We start from the raw sequence: 19677 nt of genomic DNA on the forward strand, positions 1-19677 counted from the left end.
TGTGTGTGTGTGGGTGTGTGTGAGAGTGTGGCTGTGTATCACAGATGTTGTTTTAGACAGGTCTGCCCCGAGCCTACCCAGAGGTGATGCGTCATGCAGTGGAGCTGACAGAATGAGGCTCGGTTCTGGCTCATCTCAGTTTATCTATCTCTGTGTTTCCATCTGGATCTCTCTCCATGCTCTGTCTCTCTTTGATTCAATTTCTGTCTTTTTTTGTAACTGATTCTTTGGCCACGCACATGCAACACTTTATAATATTGACTGCATAAATTACTGAATTTTATTATTTTTAATTAACTCATCAGGCAGAGATTATGTGATGGCATTGGTGGCATTCATAATCCATTATTAAGGTGCAAAGCATGTAATTTACAACAGTGGTTCTCAACTGTTTGACCCAGATTTTACATTGGACACCAAGTCCAAGGCAATCCAACTGTCCATCAGAAAAGCCCATTTATTTTGTAAGGCCCATTTATTTTGCTATCCTAACTAAGCAAGATTATATGGTTTATTATTTGCATTTAGCATTGTTTTTCCTGTTGTCCACGGGCCTATCAGAACAAACCTGCAACCCATTATTGAAAATAGATGGTTTATTCTGACCCGCTGGACCCCTGGCTTTGTTTCAGTGTTGTTCAGTTGGATTCCTCCCGCACGCCAGAACCTCGTCACATCCTGACCCACCACTCACTCCCCATCACCGACATCCACTGCAGCCTGATGGGACCACAGGCTCGTGTCACCACGGCATCCCTGGACCAGACTGTGAAGGTGGGGTTTTCTTTCCACAGTATAATCCTAACCAGAGCTGTTTTATCACACGGAAGTCATCACGAGAGCGATATTTCAGTTACAATCAGATTTAGAGTCAAAAGTCCAATTACACAAATATATGTTTTCAAACACCTTGTTAAAAACCGTCTTAAATTAGTATAATTTATGTGAATTCTATCATCATTTATGTAAAAGCTCTTGAGGAAACAAGTGACCATAATCAGACTACATTGGCATGCATTAAGGCAAGGGATAACTATATTATGAAGGCATATATTTACTGAAAGGTTTAAATGTGTTCTTAGGACAAAGGTATTTTTCATTCAAATCATGTTGACACATTTTTATTGGTAGTTTGTCTCATGTGTTTTAAATGTAATAAATGTTAAATTTTTTTTAATTAAAACATATATTTTGGTATGTTACCTTTTCCATTTTTGTTGTTTCATGAATCCTTTTGTGCCTCAAATTTGTTTTAATCTAATTGTTTTAAGCTTTTAACACACTTCTTCCATGCTGTCTGCTGTCATAAATTTTTTTTTTATTAAATCATTTTATCTTGTGTAGAAAACTAATTTAATATCCTGATGTCTTCACTTCTATTTACTTTCTGAGAAATCACTTGAAATGCATAAATATTTATGAATTCATATTTTTCTGATTTACGCACCTAAAGCTGTCTCACTTGTAATCCAGTTTGAAGCTTATTTAACTTGCTAAACTCTCATAATGGCATCAAAAAATCAGGTCATGAGAGGGTACTTTACTTGAGACCATATTTCTTCTTCCTTGTTTTTGTGTGGGAATAGGCTCTTAAATTAATGTTTGCATCAATGAGACCTTGGATTGTCATTCAGAGGAAGTTTTCATCCCATTTGGGCATGTTCTTTGTTGACATAAACTTTTTAAAGACCTTATTAGGCATTTACAAGCGTCCTGTCTTCCAGCTCAAACACTTAAATAGGATAATTTTGTTTTAAATTCACAATAATGCAAGCTCCCTTTTCCTCCAGTTCCAGACTTCAGTGAAATTAGATTTTCCCTCTAATGAATGTGACCTAGGGTCAGTACGTGTCTCGCAGAGATCTAAGCTGAATAACCATGAGGTAGTAGTGTCTGTGCTATTGTTCAGAGCTCAGGGCTGCTTCTCCAGGGTGCATCCAGGCAACATGCTTGAGATCTTGGGATCAGTGTTGGAGAGAATGATATCCTTGAGGCAGGGCTGGAGCCCACTGTGATGGACGGTATGCATAAGAACATGCAGTTCCACCTGATCAAGACAGTCAACTTGCTTTATGAACAGGGATTCATACATTATTAGACACATTTTTTGGTTCACATCTGAAAAGTGTAAGCTATCCTAACCTTATCCTGTGTGTGTAGAGTGTAGTGTAAAGCTGTCCAAATCTCCAATCCTAGCTATCCTAGGTATGTTGGTAAATCCTTCGTAATTTCTGGACCGAATTCAGTGGAGTGTCAGGTCAGAAGTTTTTCATGAGCATGTTACATTTTATTTATATGCGCATTATATCAGAACACATCAAAAATCACATAAGCAAAAATCAAGATCAATCAGAATAAATAGGGAACTACTTATTAAAAGTGATGTGCATAATTTTTTTAAAAGTTAAAAAACGTTCACCTTTACAAGCTTTATATGCAGAGACAACTATAAGTAAGCTATTCATAGGTTGATTACCCCTAAAAGTATAAACACTGTGGCTCTGTGGTGCTATCAAAACATTGCTCTGTTTGTTGGACAATATCAACACTGCAAAATAGGATCACCCAATGTAGCTCTTTGCTGACCGATGGTAGACGGGGGAGGTAGTGTCTCATTTTTGCAATTACGTTTGCTGCCGCTAGTGGTACAGAAATTACATATAGCAACTTTAATGTTTATTTTGCACAGTATTTTTCCAAAATTCCCCCATATTTTAATTTCCAAATACTTAAAATTTCCAATTAATTTGAAAGTTTCCCATTAAAATGTTTGAAAACCAATTAAAAATGTTTTTGGATGATATTTTGAACTGACACAAAGGAGAGCGAAGACCTGCTGAGACCTGTGTGATAATCAGACAAGCGGACACTCGTATCAGCTAATGCTGATAATACCAAAATGCCAAATATCAGCCAATTTATTGGCCTGCCCGGTTAATAAGTGCATGACTATTTTCTTGCCTTTTTAAGAAGTATGCCTACATGGATGGCAGCACATTCCGACAGCTTGTAGGTTTACTTTAAAACTAAATACTGTTTAGATCAAACTCCAAGATGAGAAAATCCAGAGACATCAGAAAATATAAAAAGTGGCACCAGTATCTCTACAAGGTTACCCAGAGATTGTCGTTCGGACTCGATTAGATAAATAATAAATAATTTCTAGTCTTTTATATTGATACACTGTAATGAAGTTGAGGAGTTTTAGATTGAATGTTTATTGTTTACATGTATGAAACACTTCAGCTCTTTGCACTGATCTACTGTACGTTACTTGCAATGTCTTAACTGTATAAAAGGTGTGATTCTCATACAAATTACACCACTAGGCTGAGACTTTATGCCAGTTGTCATTGGCATTACTTTGACAGGATTACGGCGCGTAATCAAGTCCATTATAAAGAAGCCATGGGCATGACTGATCTCGGGGCTACATGTGCTGAGGATATGTCATGAACCACTGGCTGCTTGGACTTTGTTTAAGCTGGAGATGTGCCAGGGGTACTGAAGGCACACAGGCATTCAATGTCACACTGAGTGCACTCTCTCATTACCTAGAAGCCCCCATGGGGCTTTTGCAGGACCAGTCCCTGTCATGGCAGAGCTTTAGTGAGGAGAAATGAGAGGAGGTGCTGAGAGCAAGCTGTGAGTGACTGCAGTAATATTAAAGGGGTGTTAACTTTTGTGTATGTGTTGTGTTTTTCTCTGTTGTGTATTTCTGAATCAATAAACAATGTTAATACAAAAAAAGGGGCGTTAACTTTACTACTAGGTGAGTCACCCCTCAGTCGTCTTCAACGTGCTGCAGCAGTGAAAAATGACCTGGGACACTACCGCTACCAAATTCCCTAAAAGGAAAGTCGGTTCACTCTGTGGCCATCTTGGTAACAACCCCAGGCAGGTAATTCCAGTCAAATAAGTACAGCATTTACTTAAATGAGGAAAATCTTTTTTCTTTAAAAAAAAAAGTCCTTAAAGTTCTTCGGTTTACTTAAAGTAGATTTTTCTTTTTTCTTCTAGATTTAAAAAAAAAAAGTGTTTTTCTAGATTATGCTCCAGTCACAATGTTCTTTTTAAGGCTGGTCGAGCTATTGCAGATGTGCGTTCTAAAGTAAACTAACAGGCATGGTGATTGGCTCTTTTAATTGTAAGGTGGGACTACAGCCAACATATTAATAGTTACATCTTTTCCCATGTATTTTAATACAACCATCTCTTGTCCTTATAATGTATCTGCCACCACACCAACATGGTAGCAGCTTGCGCGAGTTTCCGTAAAGTTTGTTGTGGGGTTGAATACCCAGACAAGATGTGCTTTTGGCTCTCGTATAATCAGCCTCGCCTCATGCTGTTGAAAGCCATTTGAACGCAGTGGCTGCTGTCAGGCCACAGAGCTGATCTATATCATAATCGATAAGCCCAGACAGAAGTAGCCAGTGAAAAAATGTGTTTGTGGTGTCCGTGGGAATCCTGCTTGCACTGTTTAATTGCGCTATGGCTGTGATTCATCCTGCTCTTAGCTGTTTTGAATGATGATCGTGTCATGGACTTCCCCCGTAGATATTGTCATGGCTGGTTTGAGTTAGATCCTTATCGACACTAAGATGATTGTTCTGCTACATGCACGGGGTTAATCCAAGACAGTATATTGATGTGTTTGTCAGCCATTGTTTAGAGTTATTCTAGTCAACACATTGTGTACTAGTGTACACATCCAAAAATCAGTGGACTACTAATCCCAACATTTATTAATAATAAATTACAGTAAACAATTCTGCCAAGTAGCATAGTTCATTAGCCTAACTGTAGGCTTGCCAAGCAACTTTGTGCCTTAAAGGTACATTCAGTAATTTTTTCCTCATTAAAAACTTTTAGCCCTAAAGAAATTAATAGTACTTTTAAACATTTGTTTAAAATCTTGTAAAATCTTGGAATGAAGATTCCAGTCATATCAGTTAATAAAGGGACCCGGCTGATATATCCTTTTTTTTTTTTTTTTTTTTTTTTTTGGGGTGATCTGAACTAAAGAAGTAACATTTATGATACCTTTGTCAGATTTTACTGCTGACTTAAATGGGTCATGAAGTGCTTTTTTTATTTTTATTTTATTTTTTTATATAATTTTATTATCTTCACTGAGGTCCAATGATAATGTTATAAGAGTTTTTTGCACCCAAACAGTCACAATTTAGTAATATATGATCATTTTCACCCTCTTTTTGGCCCTCTGTCTGAAATGCTCGGTTTTGGCCTAAGCGCCTCCTTAAAACTTCAACTTAAATGCCCACTGTTATGATTGGCTAACATCATGCAGCCCCTCAAATTCAGCAAACTCAATCGGAAGAGAATGAACCTCGACATTATAAAACAAAAATGCAGGGTTTACACATAACACACATCCAACACATTGCATCTTAGTATATTAAACTGTTATATCAAGCACAACTGTTAACACTCAGCACCATAAACTATCAAACATTCATGACATTTGTAATATTCATGAATTAATCTGTTTACTTACATTTTTGGAGTGTTTTTAACTGCCCCATTCTTCAATAACAGTTCTTTTGCAAAGCTTGAATCGCATTATGACTGTTCACAAGCAATCCATGTTGACACGAGACGGAAAAAAGAACACATCATAGTCCAAAGAGCGGTGAAATGATGCACACACAAACTGTAGGCGCACTGAGGTGCATATCGCCGGAAACACACTGAAACGGTCAAAGACGTCCTATGTTTACCTAAACCAACAATAAAAATAGCGCAGATGGGCGAAAGAACGCGTCCGTGCTCAAAACAAGAGGCAGCATCTTCTCACTCTCAGAGTTTTAACTTGACACTGCATCTTTTAAAAGTGGCGAGATACATGGCAGCGGTCCAAGAGTCTGTGTAGTTCATGTTTATTTACAAAATAATTCAAAATAGTCCAGATGGGTCCTCTTAGGTGTTATGTTAGGAATAGTTAGCCACGGAAGGCCTGCTCTCCTGACTTGAACTGCGCGTCTTTGGGCGGGGCTAAGGGTGCGATGATGCATGTTGTGTGATGTGTAAATACAAATGAGCAATGTTTCATGACATCACAAACAGACAGATTTCAAAACGAGACGTTCCACCTAGGGCTGGGCGATTATATAAAAATTATTTTATCGATATTGTCAACACCCCTGCCGAGGGTTAGTGAATTTTTTTGCTTTATTGATTCCCTTGTGTTCACAAAATAATGCTGCCAAATGTGTGTTCTTATCAAATTTGTGTTTGTATTGTGTTTTGGTGGTGTAATGCTGCTTTAAGAAAATAAAATAGAACTTAATTTTAGGTTTGAGGTGAACATGTCTTGTATTATTTTATGATTTAATCACTTTCGTCTTTGTTTCTTCAATACAAAGATACTGTATATATTACTGAACCTGCAGAGTTGCGTTCATAATGCATACTAACCACGTGGAAATAAAGTGAACTAAACTCACAGCACCTCTTGAGATGATCGGAGATAATTTGCAGCATTCTCATAGATCACATTATTCTTGCAAACAGTTTTCAGACTAATGAAACATAGAAAAAAGAGTGAAAACTCTTTACATGTGCTTGTTCCACGAGACAGGCTTGTGCTGCATGCCTGCAGCGAATCAGACACAGGCATTGACGGCTTTTCTTTGTCTGTTCTTAAACATATAATAAAGAGTTTCAAGCGCGTGTCTGTGTGTCTAACAGCATTTCTTGTAATGTGTCACTCCGAAAAGTCTTACAGATCACCCGCTCGTCCGTTGCGGGTAGATGAGCAAAATTACCCACGCATGAAATACATTTGGACGAGGAACTTGTGAAGTGGATTCAACCTCGTCGCATTTTGTGGGTGGCGAGTGTTAGTTTCACACCCTGGACTACTGTTTAATATATTTGCCGACTTTCCAGATCCATGGTTTTGCCATTTCCCGATGTTGTCGATCATCGTCCATCAACCTTTTTAGACTGGGGAGAAAGTTTTGAGTTCTGAAATTTACAGTAGTTTTATAATATAGTTACATCTTGTATGTCTAAATATCAAGGAATATTAGAATCTCCATTTCATCACCCCTTTAAAATGTTATTTGATCGTAATCTTGACTAACTGTTTAACATTTTTGAGATTTCTATTCCCATTGAAGTAGAAAGGGACTGTTCTTGTCCATAATATCTGTAAACAATGTTTTCTGCAGGTCTTGACACTGTATTTTGCATTGTTTTTATGAAAAATAAATTTTTGTCTTGTTGATAAAGGGATTATTTAGCTGTTTTTTGTTTTGTTTTTTTGCTTTTTTGTGACAAACAGTACAAGTCCCTGCACACAATCTTACAATTCTACTTGAATGGTATTTTGACTTGTCTGTTTGATCTATTTACTGTTGTTGTGAACCTTTGCAACCTGTGTTAACCATTAACTCTAATGAAAAATGTATTCATGTGCTTGAAATGAAAGTCTGTGTTGTAAAGTAGTGTCTGTCTGAGATGATCTGAGTGAGTTCGCACTATAGGCCCGAACGGCAAGGCGCTGAGAGGACTTATGACCTGAACTTTGTCTTAATCTGCATTTAGTCCTGTCTCCGTGCTTCCCCATCCACCACTTTACTGGCCTGTGAACAAACCTTTCTGTTAGTTGAACCAAAGTGTTTAAGCTCACTTTTAAATTAGATTGAAAAGCAGCCAAAATACTCTGGCAGGGTTTCAAATGCAGCAGTCCTTTATTTGATTTTAGGATAGTTTTATTTGCGCTTGAACTGGTCAAGCTACATTCTTGGCTGTCATTTAAGTGTCATTGCATGCTTAGCTATTGCTAGCAGTTTTTGCAGAGCTTGCACAGCTGTATATTGGTCTTGGAGACCAGGCCAAGAAGCCTCTGGAAAATTTCCACTGGGACAAAGAGATGAGGTGTAGCTTGCTGGTATGTTTCAGAGTCAAAGTCGTTTTGCCTTCAAGTCAATATGTCTGATTCCTGATGACAACTGCTCTGGCTACCTTTTCCTTTTGAACAAAGTCCCTGTATATGAATTTTACTTAGGTTTATATGAGTTCTTAGAACTGCTTTCACTCAGCTCTGCAAGCTATAGATCTGCTTGCCTTGAATGTAGTGCATGTTACGGGTTGATTTGAGTATTTCTGTTACTGCTGATCTCCTGGGATTTTCACACACAACAGCCTCAAGAATTTACTCAGAATGGTGCCAAAAACAAAAAACATCTAGTGAGCAGCAGTTCTGCAGATGGAAATGCCTTGTTGATGAGTGAGGTCGACAGAGAATGACCAGACTGGTTTGAACTAGAGCCCGACCGATATGGGATTTGAGACCGATAGTGATTTTAGAGAGGGAAAATTCACAGATTACCAATATGGTGGCCGATATAGTTAATTTTTGAGATGGAATGAAAACAGACCTTTTCTATGTGGATTTTTCACCGATATGACTATGCAAAGGTACTCAGAAGGCTGCTTTCTTAAATATTTTTTATCAAAGAATATTTGATATTATTATTATAATACATTGTCAACAAATTCTAGAAATGAACACTGAGAAAATAAAGAATAAATAAAAATAAAATAAATAGCTAAATAAACATCAGTATTACTGTTTAGTATCAGTCAAATGCTGACTATTTTAATACTGCCGAGTCAAGAGATAAACGGCGGCAGCGGTGTTACACCGTATTCTGCTATACAAGTTCAGGGGAAACTTTCAACGGTGGAAAACCAGACTTCTAAATATTACATTTTGTAAATGCAATGACTGGAATTGTTCGATTGAAGGGGGTACCAAACTGTGAATCCTGAACAAAACAGTTTGGTGAATACATGTTTACACATTAGCTTCCACTCAGTTGACAACAATGAAAGTAGCTACGTGATTAGCTAGTTAGCTATAAGCTCGTTGTCACGGAGAGTAAAAGACATATGTTGTTCATTTGACTTTCCAGCATTGTGTCTCACCAACTAGGTAACAACACAGCGTAAAATCAACAACCAACAGACACAATCCACCACCGCACTGTTGTCTGCTGAGCTGCAAAAATATGCTCTGATGTTAACCTTTCAATCTGCTACATTACAGACTGCACTGACAAACTATAGCAAAGATAAACATGAGTGACATGGTTGTCAGGGACAGGGTTAACGTTATATTAGTAATATTGAAAAGGGAAAATGATGGGGTCATTGTTTATTAACTTTCCAGTATGTATTTCACAAACTAGTCAGCAACTTACCGTGAAGAGACACAGCTCAACTCCGCACTGACTGCAGAGCCACCATCAGCTCAGAGTCAGCTTTGTAAACAATGGAGTCGGAGCGCGCTCTGCTGGACGAACTACGCTATGACACCAATTCTAAAGCATTGTTTTCTGCATTATATGTTCTGAAAAAAGTTTTCATATTGGCGCATATCGGTAAACATATACGCCGATACCAATATATCGGTGAAAGGCTAATATCGGTCGGGCACTAGTTCGAACTAGTGACAAAGTCTACGTAACCGCTCTGTACAATTGTGGTGAGAAGAATAGCATCTCAGAATGCTATTCTGAGATGCGGGTTGGTGCTGTTTTGGTGGCACGAGGGGGGCTACACAATATTAGGCAGGTGGTTTTAATGTTGTGGCCAATTGTCTATAAATCCTGTGCTATTCTCCGGACACCACTCAGACATCCAGCCATTCAGTAACACTAATGTACTATAAACCTCATCACCATGACAAGCAGGGAGTGGGCCAGAGCATATTACAGTGTCTGACATCGTTTTTGCAAGTTCACACACCTCTTTAACATTATCTCTAGTGATCTCCGACTGGCGAAGCCAGACATCAATAGTGAATAAAATATTTTTTAATATTTTAGTGAATAACATTTTTAGAAAGTCTACGTTTAGCATTAGCCAGCAAGGGTTAGTTTTTTGGGTAAACTACCCCTTTCAAATGGGATAGGATGAAAAAAAAATTAACACAGAAAAATAATCACACTTCACCTTTATATATAAGACATGGTGGACACATAGCTCTGAGATATTTTGCTCGTCTTCTCATGTGATCAAATTTTTTGACTGCGCTCCAGCCTGTCACAGGTCACTCCCTATTTTTTATATGCTGCCCCCTTAGACAAAGTGGGCACAGTCAGTTTGCCATCAATCATGTTGGTTATTGTTAGGTTTAATTCTTCCTGCTGTTGTTCATTAGTCATCTGAGCTCAATAGCATTGGCGACAGTGGATTACAGCCTATTAGTCATCGCAGATAAATTAATCTGTCTGTTGGTGCCGTGTATGGATTCTGGGTGGTAACGCAGCACAAAAGAGATTGAGAGGTGTCCCTATGCCGTAGACTGTTTGTAGTGATGCAGTTAAAGCTGTCTGACGTCTGCATGGATTTGAGAAACATAAACCAGAACAGAAACCAGCGAGGAACTGACCTTTGACCAGTGCAATGGACAGTCTGATTTATCAAATGGTTCATTCATTTTATTGAGAATGACATGACCTTTGCCTTACTTATTGAGAAGGAAGCTTTTACGCCTATACACAGCTATCAAGACATGGAATTATCTTTAAAAGTAGTGATGGACCAATAAATCGGCCATGGTCCGTTTCCCAATAATGATTGATATTAGTTAAGAGCGTTTTCTATGAGCAGTTTTACAAACATTGTTTTTTTTTTTTTTTAGGTGTTTTTCCCAAAAATGCACATAACATAAAGGCACGCTTTAAGTTCTTCTAAAGAGAGTTGCTGTCCGTGTGCGAATTTCTGAAATGTGGCCGTATGTATAATGATATTAAGTGATCATAAAGTGTAGCTAGATATTTAAATTGTATTACATGTAATTTTGCGATTGTCCTGCTGGTGTCTGCTTAAGTCTGTATCCTTACGATGTTCTTAGCGTTCTATGATAACTCCAGAGCACCCGTAAATCAACTAGCAAACCATTGACGCTTCACATTCCGCTGATGTCGCAGCGCTTCACTTTCGATGAGTCGTGCAAGCAGACGCGAGTGGATGACAGCCTATATTTTCTTTTCTTTTTTTTCCTTTTTGCAACATGATTTAAATAAGAAAACACTGTTATCAATGTTTGAGATGTTCATCCAAGCACACCCACTTTTTCAACCATGACGGTGACTTTCAAACTACATAAATAAGTGAAAAAGGCAAACACACAAAAACACACAGTGGAGTTCAAAAGTCTGAGTCTGATTCAAAATCTCAAACCAGAAAGTAAACTGGAAGCTTTTTTGGATTTTTCCCCTTTTTCTCCCAATTTGGAATGCCCAATTCCCAATGTGCTTTTAAGTCCTTGTGGTCGCGTAGTGATTCGCCTCAGTCCGGGTGGCGGATGACGAATCCCAGTTGTCTCCGCGTCTGAGACTTTCAACCCACGCATCTTATCACGTGGCTTGTTGAGCGCGTTGCCACGGAGACATAGCGCGTGTGGAGGCTTCACGCCATCCACCGCGGCAACCACGCTCAACTCACCACGCACCCCACCGAGAACGAACCACATTATAGCGACCACGAGGAGTTTACCCCATGTGACTCTGCCCTCCCTAGCAACTGGGCCAATTTGGTTGCTTAGGAGACCTGGCTAATAAACTGGAAGCTTAACTTTTATACAAAATGTCAGATTTTCTTGCTTTCACAGAAGCACACAAGATGATCATAGGAATATTCTCAAATCATGCTGAATAACCTGATCATTAGGTTTTGTTCATACCAGCTTAATTCAGCTCGAGTGCATGCTGTCATTAAAGCTGAAGGAAAACATACCAAATAATAAAGAAACTCTGGAACTCAAGTTCATTGTTAAATTAAAATTTTCACTCAAACAGTTATGCTGATAATATAATTTGTAATGAAAATAGAGATTAGATTTTTGAAAACACTTTGTTATACATGCATGTAGTCTACATATATGCATATGTAATTTATTATAGCCTATAAATTATTGACGGATTAGATTTGATTTTTGGGGTTCTTTTCTGCATAGATTTACTGAGCTAGTAAAAGATGAAATCAGATAATGACCAGTTTCCTTTCGCTCTTGACATTTTATGACAGGGTCATGGGCGTTGATCCTGTTCAGCTATTGGCTCAAATCCAAAATGTTCTTCTGGACAATTTGTCTTTTTTATGATGGGGCATCAATTATGCTGGACTTGTGCAGGGAAAGATGATGGTGCTCTTCAGTTAAATTCTAACTGAACATGCACAATATGTTCTTGCTTTCTATGTATTTTTTTATTCATTTATTTTTTTTGATAGAAAATCATTTTGAAAGTGGCAGTAAATTTGAGAATAATGGTTGTTCTCTGTCTACTGGCTCTGCAAGATTAGACCTTTCAAATGGGACTAAAGGTTTGTGCTTTTGGCTCAGTGGACTCACTGCAGACAACTTGAGCTTTCCAAAGCCCAGCTTCTGGGATCTCCAATGCCCACTTCAGCATTTTCTCCGAGGCGATAACACTGCATTACCTTGAACCAATGCGTGACTATCAAACTTTTTGGCAAAAGTGTTATCATTAGGCTGTGAGTTGGAACAGAAACTTTGGAGAGACAGATCTTCTGGGATTTTATCACTCTGAGAGAAGACAATGAAGTCCTGATAGACGCAAAAGTCTTTCTCTTTCTTTTGAATTGTCTCCTCTTATCTGTGTCTGTCTTTGTCTTTGCTCTTTTTTTCTGTCTGCTTCTCTCTGTGTCACTATTCATTTCAAGATTGATTAATTCAAAGATCAGATAGGGAAAAAAAAAAGATAACGGATGTTTTTGGGTTAAAAACGTGTCACTCACATTTTTTGTTGTTGTCCGGACCTTTTAACTTTATTATGAAAAATAAATAAATAAATAAAAGACATTCAGAAAGCATTGCATACATACACATAGTAGAATACACCTTTTCTGTTAATTGTTTTAATTTTAATTTCCTTGTGGTGTAACTGTCCTGAGCTTGTAATGAAATAAAGTCTCATAAAAAGGCAGTATGATATAAACTTTTATTATTATTTCTTCTTAAAAGGTTGTGAAAGAATTTGTTTTAAATATTATTAATATTTGAATTACTTTTATCCACCAAATCAGATTCAGTTTGGTGTAAACTATGTTAAGGGAGACCTTTTGATGTCATGTGACAAAAACAAAAACACAATAAAAAAATAAAAAATTCCAAGAAACATACCCTTGTATACCTGTAAAAATATCAGATGATTTGACATTTTTATGACATGGCAAGGTTGTCAGATGGTAAATCCTCAAGAAAGCTTCCTGATATTCATTATTTAAAAATATATTATATTTATTAGGGGTCAAGCCCTAAAGGGGTGCATAAAAATCTAGTTGGTTAGAAATCAAATGCATACCTTGGTTTCGATTTCTACCCGACTAGATTTTCCGCCATTTTGAATTTAAGGAAACGTGTTTTTCGCTACTACTCCTACAATTTTTGTCCGATTTCCACCCAGTTTTTTTTTAAAGAGATTGTGAGATTTGTTCGATGTTTGAAATCTTTCCTGAGAAATGTCTTCACGAAATTGACAGCGAGCACGCCAAAATGGACTTCATGCTGTATCTCCGCAACACTTTGACAGATTGTGACAAAACTTGGTAAGTGTCATTGCCATCATGCCATGAGGTTACCTGCAGCGTTTCACCACACTGCCCCCTACTGGTCAGGCTATTTTGGCTTATAACTCTTGAACGCTTTGGCAAAAAATGATAAAACTGGTCTCTTTAGATTCAGTGAAACATTCCGAGTCAAACGATTTTCCCATGTCGGCCATTTTGGGCATCGGCCATTTTGAATTTTGTCGCAAAATGCTGTATTTTATGAACGCATGGGCGTATCCATATGAAACTTTGTATGTGTCATCAGGACCATGTCCTGAAGGTGCCTGAGAAGTTTGGGTCCGGCGTGACCTAGTGGTGAAAAATAATTTTTTTTTTTTACTTTGTGAGCTTATAACTTTTAGAGGCGTTGGACTATTTTCACAGGACTGGTCTCGTTAAGTTCGGGAGGACTTGCCAAGTGCAACAATACCATATTTGCTGTGGTTCACCTTATGGCCTGTTGCCACTTCGAAAATAGTTCCGAAACTACTTTAGCGAATTGCTTCAAAGCCGTTCGTCCGATCGGAACGAAACCACCAAAATAAGAAGCATCATTAGTAAATTTCTGATGGTGAAGAGAACATGGCAAAATTTTGCTCGTAAATGCCAAGAATAGGCCGATTAATTTTAAAAGTGGTCTCTGCTTTTACGTAAATTGATATAACTCTTAAGTGAAATTAGATCTTTTCACCAAACTTGACACACTTATATAAGGGCTCAACCTGAGAACACACAGAAAAATTTGCGGGGTTTGGCCATTTGGTGGTGCTATAACAGGGAACAATATGAAAGTGGCTCAAAATATAGAAACATTGGTCCGATTAATTTAAAAATTTGCATGCAGTGTCTTTGCATTCAGTGTCTTTGTGGGAGTTGCCATCATTGATCATGAGGACAGTTGCATATATTGAGAAACATACATTGGCCAGTCATCAACAAATTTAACATTGAGCACACCAAAATGGTCTTGAGGCTGTATGTTTGCATTTTTGTGAGACTGGTCTTGTTAGATTGTGTGGGTCATGCAGAGAAAATTGATACAATGGTTGGCCATGATTTGATTTTATGTAAACGTTTTGTTGTTGCCATTACTCCTATAACATTCTTCCAATCAACATGAAATTGCAATATGCTGATTATTTGCAGACCATGCCTGAAAATATTAGCAAATATATTTTTGTTGTTTAGAATTGTTTCATAAACAAATTTGAAAGTACCAAATTTATAAAAAAATACCAAAAAGGAATTAAGGCTGTTGCATTTGCTTAGTAAAATGAAAATATTTTAGGACCTTGCCCTGGGGGGGTCATTGTGAATTCTGGATGCCCTGTAGTAAACAATGGCTAAATGTGGTTGCTTGAAATATTTCAGTCAATTAGACAAATTGTTTTCAATTAAGTTAGTGTCATGGAAATAATCAAAACTTTTTTTTTTTTTTGTTATATTGGATTAAACTAAATATTGCATAGATGTCTATAAATGTATTGCATATGACTCTATGGATGTAAAAACTGACTTTTCCAATTTGTTCCAAAAAATCCTACAAAGTGCTTGAGAATACACAAAACAATGTATATTGTGCAATGTTGCACTTAACACCCTCTGCACAACCTTGAGTAAACGCTTTATCAATGTACTAATTGCCAAAAGAGCAAGCACTTTTGTTCTGCCGATGATAGAGATTTTAATGTGCAACTAGTACACACAAATAGAACAGTAGTGTATCTTGAGAAACATGGTCATAGATGTTTGTTTTTTTTATCTTTAACTTCTACAGCATTCATCAGAATTCTAACTTAAAATGCGTCACGATGTTTCTTTCGCTGCTCATTCTGCCGATAATTGGCTTGACCCCAGTATTGCTGCTTGCAGCTATATTTGTATTTGTAATCAAGATTTTTTTAAATTAATGAAGTGAACACATGTATTTTAAGTGTAAAGAAAATATGTTAATGCCTTTCCTTGATGGTCATAACACTTGACATTTTTGTATTCAAAACTTTTGTTTAGAATGTTATAAAAGTTTTTTTTTTTTATGTATAAAAACAAATATGAAGACAAAGGTTACAGAACACTAGACTTGATATTTTTTTCTTCATCTTGGACATACTTAGACCCCGTTTCCACCTGGTTTCAGGTGATCCGTTCACATGTGGTCAGACCTAAATACAGGTCTAAAAGTGGTCTAAAACATTTTGTGTTGGGATCACAGAAACCACATATGAATGTGGTCAAAAACGCACGTGTCCACATCGCATTTGAGGTGTAAACGCTAATCCGTCCCAGCAGCTGTGAAGCGCCCCTCGCCTGTTAATCAACTGCTGCGCTTAAACTAGAGTTTAAACTTTGCTGTTTACGAATGGCTTTAAAAGGAAATAACCATCCGATCAGAAATTTAAAGCGGATGCATACATAATCATGAGAGCTTCGCGGATCTTCTTTAGTGTGTCTGATATCAAAACACCAAGGTTCTTTTAATACATGTAGTCCTCTAAAATAACAGATAATTCTGCTTGACACATTTGTGCTTGGATTAAATTTCAACCACATCTGGGAGAAACAGTGTTTCATTGTTTCTCGCGCTTTCTTTGTCTTTTCTGAATTTGTTGCACTTTATTATCATGCAGTAACACACTGATATATTGACTGATGTCGTCATAAAACGGAGACCCTCCAAATCTGAACACAAGTGGTCAAAGGAGACACATTTAAATGACCAGGTGTAAACAGCCATGTGTCTCACCTGACCACATGTGATCAGGTCACCCTAAATGCACCTGGTGGAAATGGGGCATTAATGTTATTGAGTCTTTAACCAATTATGTGTCTCTCTCCTTATGTCATAGGTTTGGGAAATCTCCTCTGGGGAGATGCTCCTGTCCGTCCTCTTTGATGTTGGGATCATGTCAGTGACCTTTGACCCCTGCGAGTATTTCCTGTTCTGTGGAGGGAGTGATGGCAATATTATTCAGGTGTCTCTTTGCAGCATGGTAAGCACAGCAGTATTTTTTAACGCTGGAACTTCCTGATCTAGGTGTTTATTCTGAAAGCTGCCCAATGAGATTTGTTTTTATGGAGTTTTTGCCACAGTTGTAAAGCTGTTTATGAGACATTTAATTGGCTTGTAGCATATAGAGCAGCCGGTTGGTGGTTTTAATAAGCAACAATGCACCCTGTCTTATATCGTCATTGCATTTGAGAGAGAATTTTACAGCCACTTTAACTGGACTTCTACTTGGCAGCGATTAGATATAAATTGTAGGGTTTTCAAGTTACCAAAATTTCAATAGTCCATACTACCACTTTCGATACCAGAGCAAAAACGAATATGCTATTAAAATAATGGGTAAAGTCTCAAAGTATTTCTCAGTTTACACTGTTTTAAGTAAGCGGTTAATAAAAAAAAACAGTTTCATTAATATTACTCTTCAGCTCTGCAGACCCGCAGGCTGGTCCACAAGGGGACGCTATGTCGCGAAGTTTACGCTTAAAATGTTCAAGTCTCCGAATACATAAGTCAGGCATACAGAGAAAGCTTAGAATCTGAACTTTTCTTAGGTAACTAACACTTCTACATTTATGTTACATAAAATAACAAAATAAGGCCTGAAAACATTTGCGTGGCAAATCAGCGCCATTTAGAGGTCATGTGGTAGAATTTTTAATATGAATATAAGGTCTTTCAAATAGCACGTAAATAGACAAATCATATACAGTATCAAATGAAAGCTCTCAATCTCAGTAATGAAACTGTACAGTATTTTGTTACCCTATTACCACAGTTCGAAAGATTTTTAAAAGAATCACAAAATGAAATATGATTTCTGTAAGACATCAAATACGAATGTCTCTTATGCGCCACTCACTGCTGTTGTAAGCCCCAAATTGCTAAAATCGTTATATCTGCTTTTACCTAAGGCAGCCTTCTAAAAAATATAAATGTTTTACTTGTCTGTGAGCTTCCTTGTATGAATAATCATATGTTATATCTTAGATGTCCTGAACAAAATATGCAGTCCAGTAGGAAGAGCATGCTAAACAAATCATCTGAAATTATATGTGTAACGGATAAAAGATGGGCAAGGAGGAGGCGGGAAACGGCAGAATAGTCAACGTAAACAGAAATGAACTTAAAACAACATAAAACACATAGACACACACAGCGGCTGTGTCTCTCTCTCTCTCGAACTGGCGTCTCAGGCTCCCCTTTATCTCTCTCTCCTGCTGATTAGTAGACTCTGCGCCGGCCGTGCACCCTCACGGCCCAGCCACGCCCTCCTCCTTGTCACACTCCTCCTCCACCTGATTTAAGCCGGGGCACCATTTGGACTGGCCTACCCCCCCCCATCTCTGGAGGGGAGATGCTGCCCTTCTGGCCGATCCACCAGCCGGTGGTCCACCCCACCTCCTGGGGACCTGGGGAGAGATGAGGGGAGGGAGAGGGGACAGGGAAAGTGCGAGCGGGAGAGACACACAGAGAGAGAGAGAGAGAGAGAGAGAGAGACTTGCTCGCCAGTCCCTGTACACGCCGTCACCTGGTCCCCAGCCACTCCTCCGCCCTCTGGCGGACGATAGCTTCTCCTCCCGGGGTTGACGGCTCCTCCCCTGGAAGACAGCAGCGAGTCCTCCGACCCCTGGCGGACGGAACGGTTCCTCCGACTCCCGGCGGCTCTGCAGCGGCGACACCGTCCCCTGGCAGATGGCAGCGGATCCTCCGACTCTCGGCGGCCGGCAGCGGCTCCTCCCCGGCGGAAGGCAGCAGCGAGGACTCCATGACAGTGCATCCCTCCTCCTCCCCGGGTTTCGGCACACAGCGGCCGTGTGTGTCTCTCTCTCAAACTGGCGCCTCCGGCTCGTCTTTATCCCCTTCCCGGCTAATTAGACCAATTCAGGGCCGGGCATGTGTCCTCACGGCCCGGCCCCGCCCTCCTCCTTGTTACACTATGTTATTGACTATTGATGTTAAAATGAGGAGGATCTCAGCTTTCGACTGACACCTAGATTGAGCTTCTAGTCCAATTAGAGTCCGAAATATTCGATGAAACGAGGTGTATGTGTGTATATATATATATATATGAATTTTTTCTAAAATTAATAGAAAAATATTTTCTATTTATCATAAGATTGTAAACACATACAATATTATTTATGAATAATTGTTTTTTTTTTGTTTTTTTTTACCTTGGGAGTGGAGGGGTTGTGGGTTCTTGAAAAATGAGACCTAATTTTGGCAATTAGTCCACAGTATGTGCAAATGGTGAGATTTTAAAGTTGAGTGTGGAAAATTGAAGAGTTGAAGAGGTTAATGACATAATAGACAATGGCAAGTCTATTAAACTGTATTTACACTGCAAGGTCTAATGCACAGGTCAGCTGTTTACATTTACAAGACATAAACCTCTGTGACATCATTACCTCAGCAAGATGAGCATTTTGACCAAGAAATACATTTGTCCATTCACGCACGTACTATAGCAGCATTACTGCGAGGTGCACGTGCTCTTCACAGAGCACACACTCATATACGCATGTGATCACTGGAAAGTGCACGGGTACCAAATTGAATCTGTATTTGACACTTTCGTAACTTTAGTATCAACTTCGTATGGAAGTACCTGTACTTTTCATCAAATCTTAATTTAATTTATTTTCACACAGACCTCTGTTTATAGTAGGGCTGCACGATTTGGGGAAAATGTCATATTACGATTATTGAGGTCAAGATTGCGATATGCGATTGCGATATAATAAACAAATGGTATCATGAGTCAACTTGCTTGGTTATCAAGGAAAATGCACACACAGATTACTGATAATGCTGAAATGTGTATTTCTCAACTCAAACATACAAACTAGCAAGAACAACAACTAGAAATGCATAGTGTTTTCAAATAAAAAATAATATTTTTACAAAATTAAATAACAATTACATCTTTGCATTACTGCAACTTTTCAAGAAAATAAGATTTTGTCCAAACAATCAGGGACATTTAATCAGGGTGTAACATATACTTTGTATAAACTCTTTTGAAAAGGAAACTGGATATAAAAGTGTGGTTCACT

The 19677-nt window shown here is 38.3% G+C and overlaps 1 pseudogene; it reads left to right on the top strand.

The window, feature by feature from the left end:
* The window catches only part of LOC127425866 (WD repeat-containing protein 18-like), a 99504-nt pseudogene that overhangs the window by 17316 nt on the left and 62511 nt on the right, over positions 1 to 19677 (top strand).

The sequence above is a fragment of the Myxocyprinus asiaticus genome, chromosome 35 (assembly GCF_019703515.2).
Source record: "Myxocyprinus asiaticus isolate MX2 ecotype Aquarium Trade chromosome 35, UBuf_Myxa_2, whole genome shotgun sequence".
NCBI classification, from domain to species: Eukaryota; Metazoa; Chordata; class Actinopteri; order Cypriniformes; family Catostomidae; genus Myxocyprinus; species Myxocyprinus asiaticus.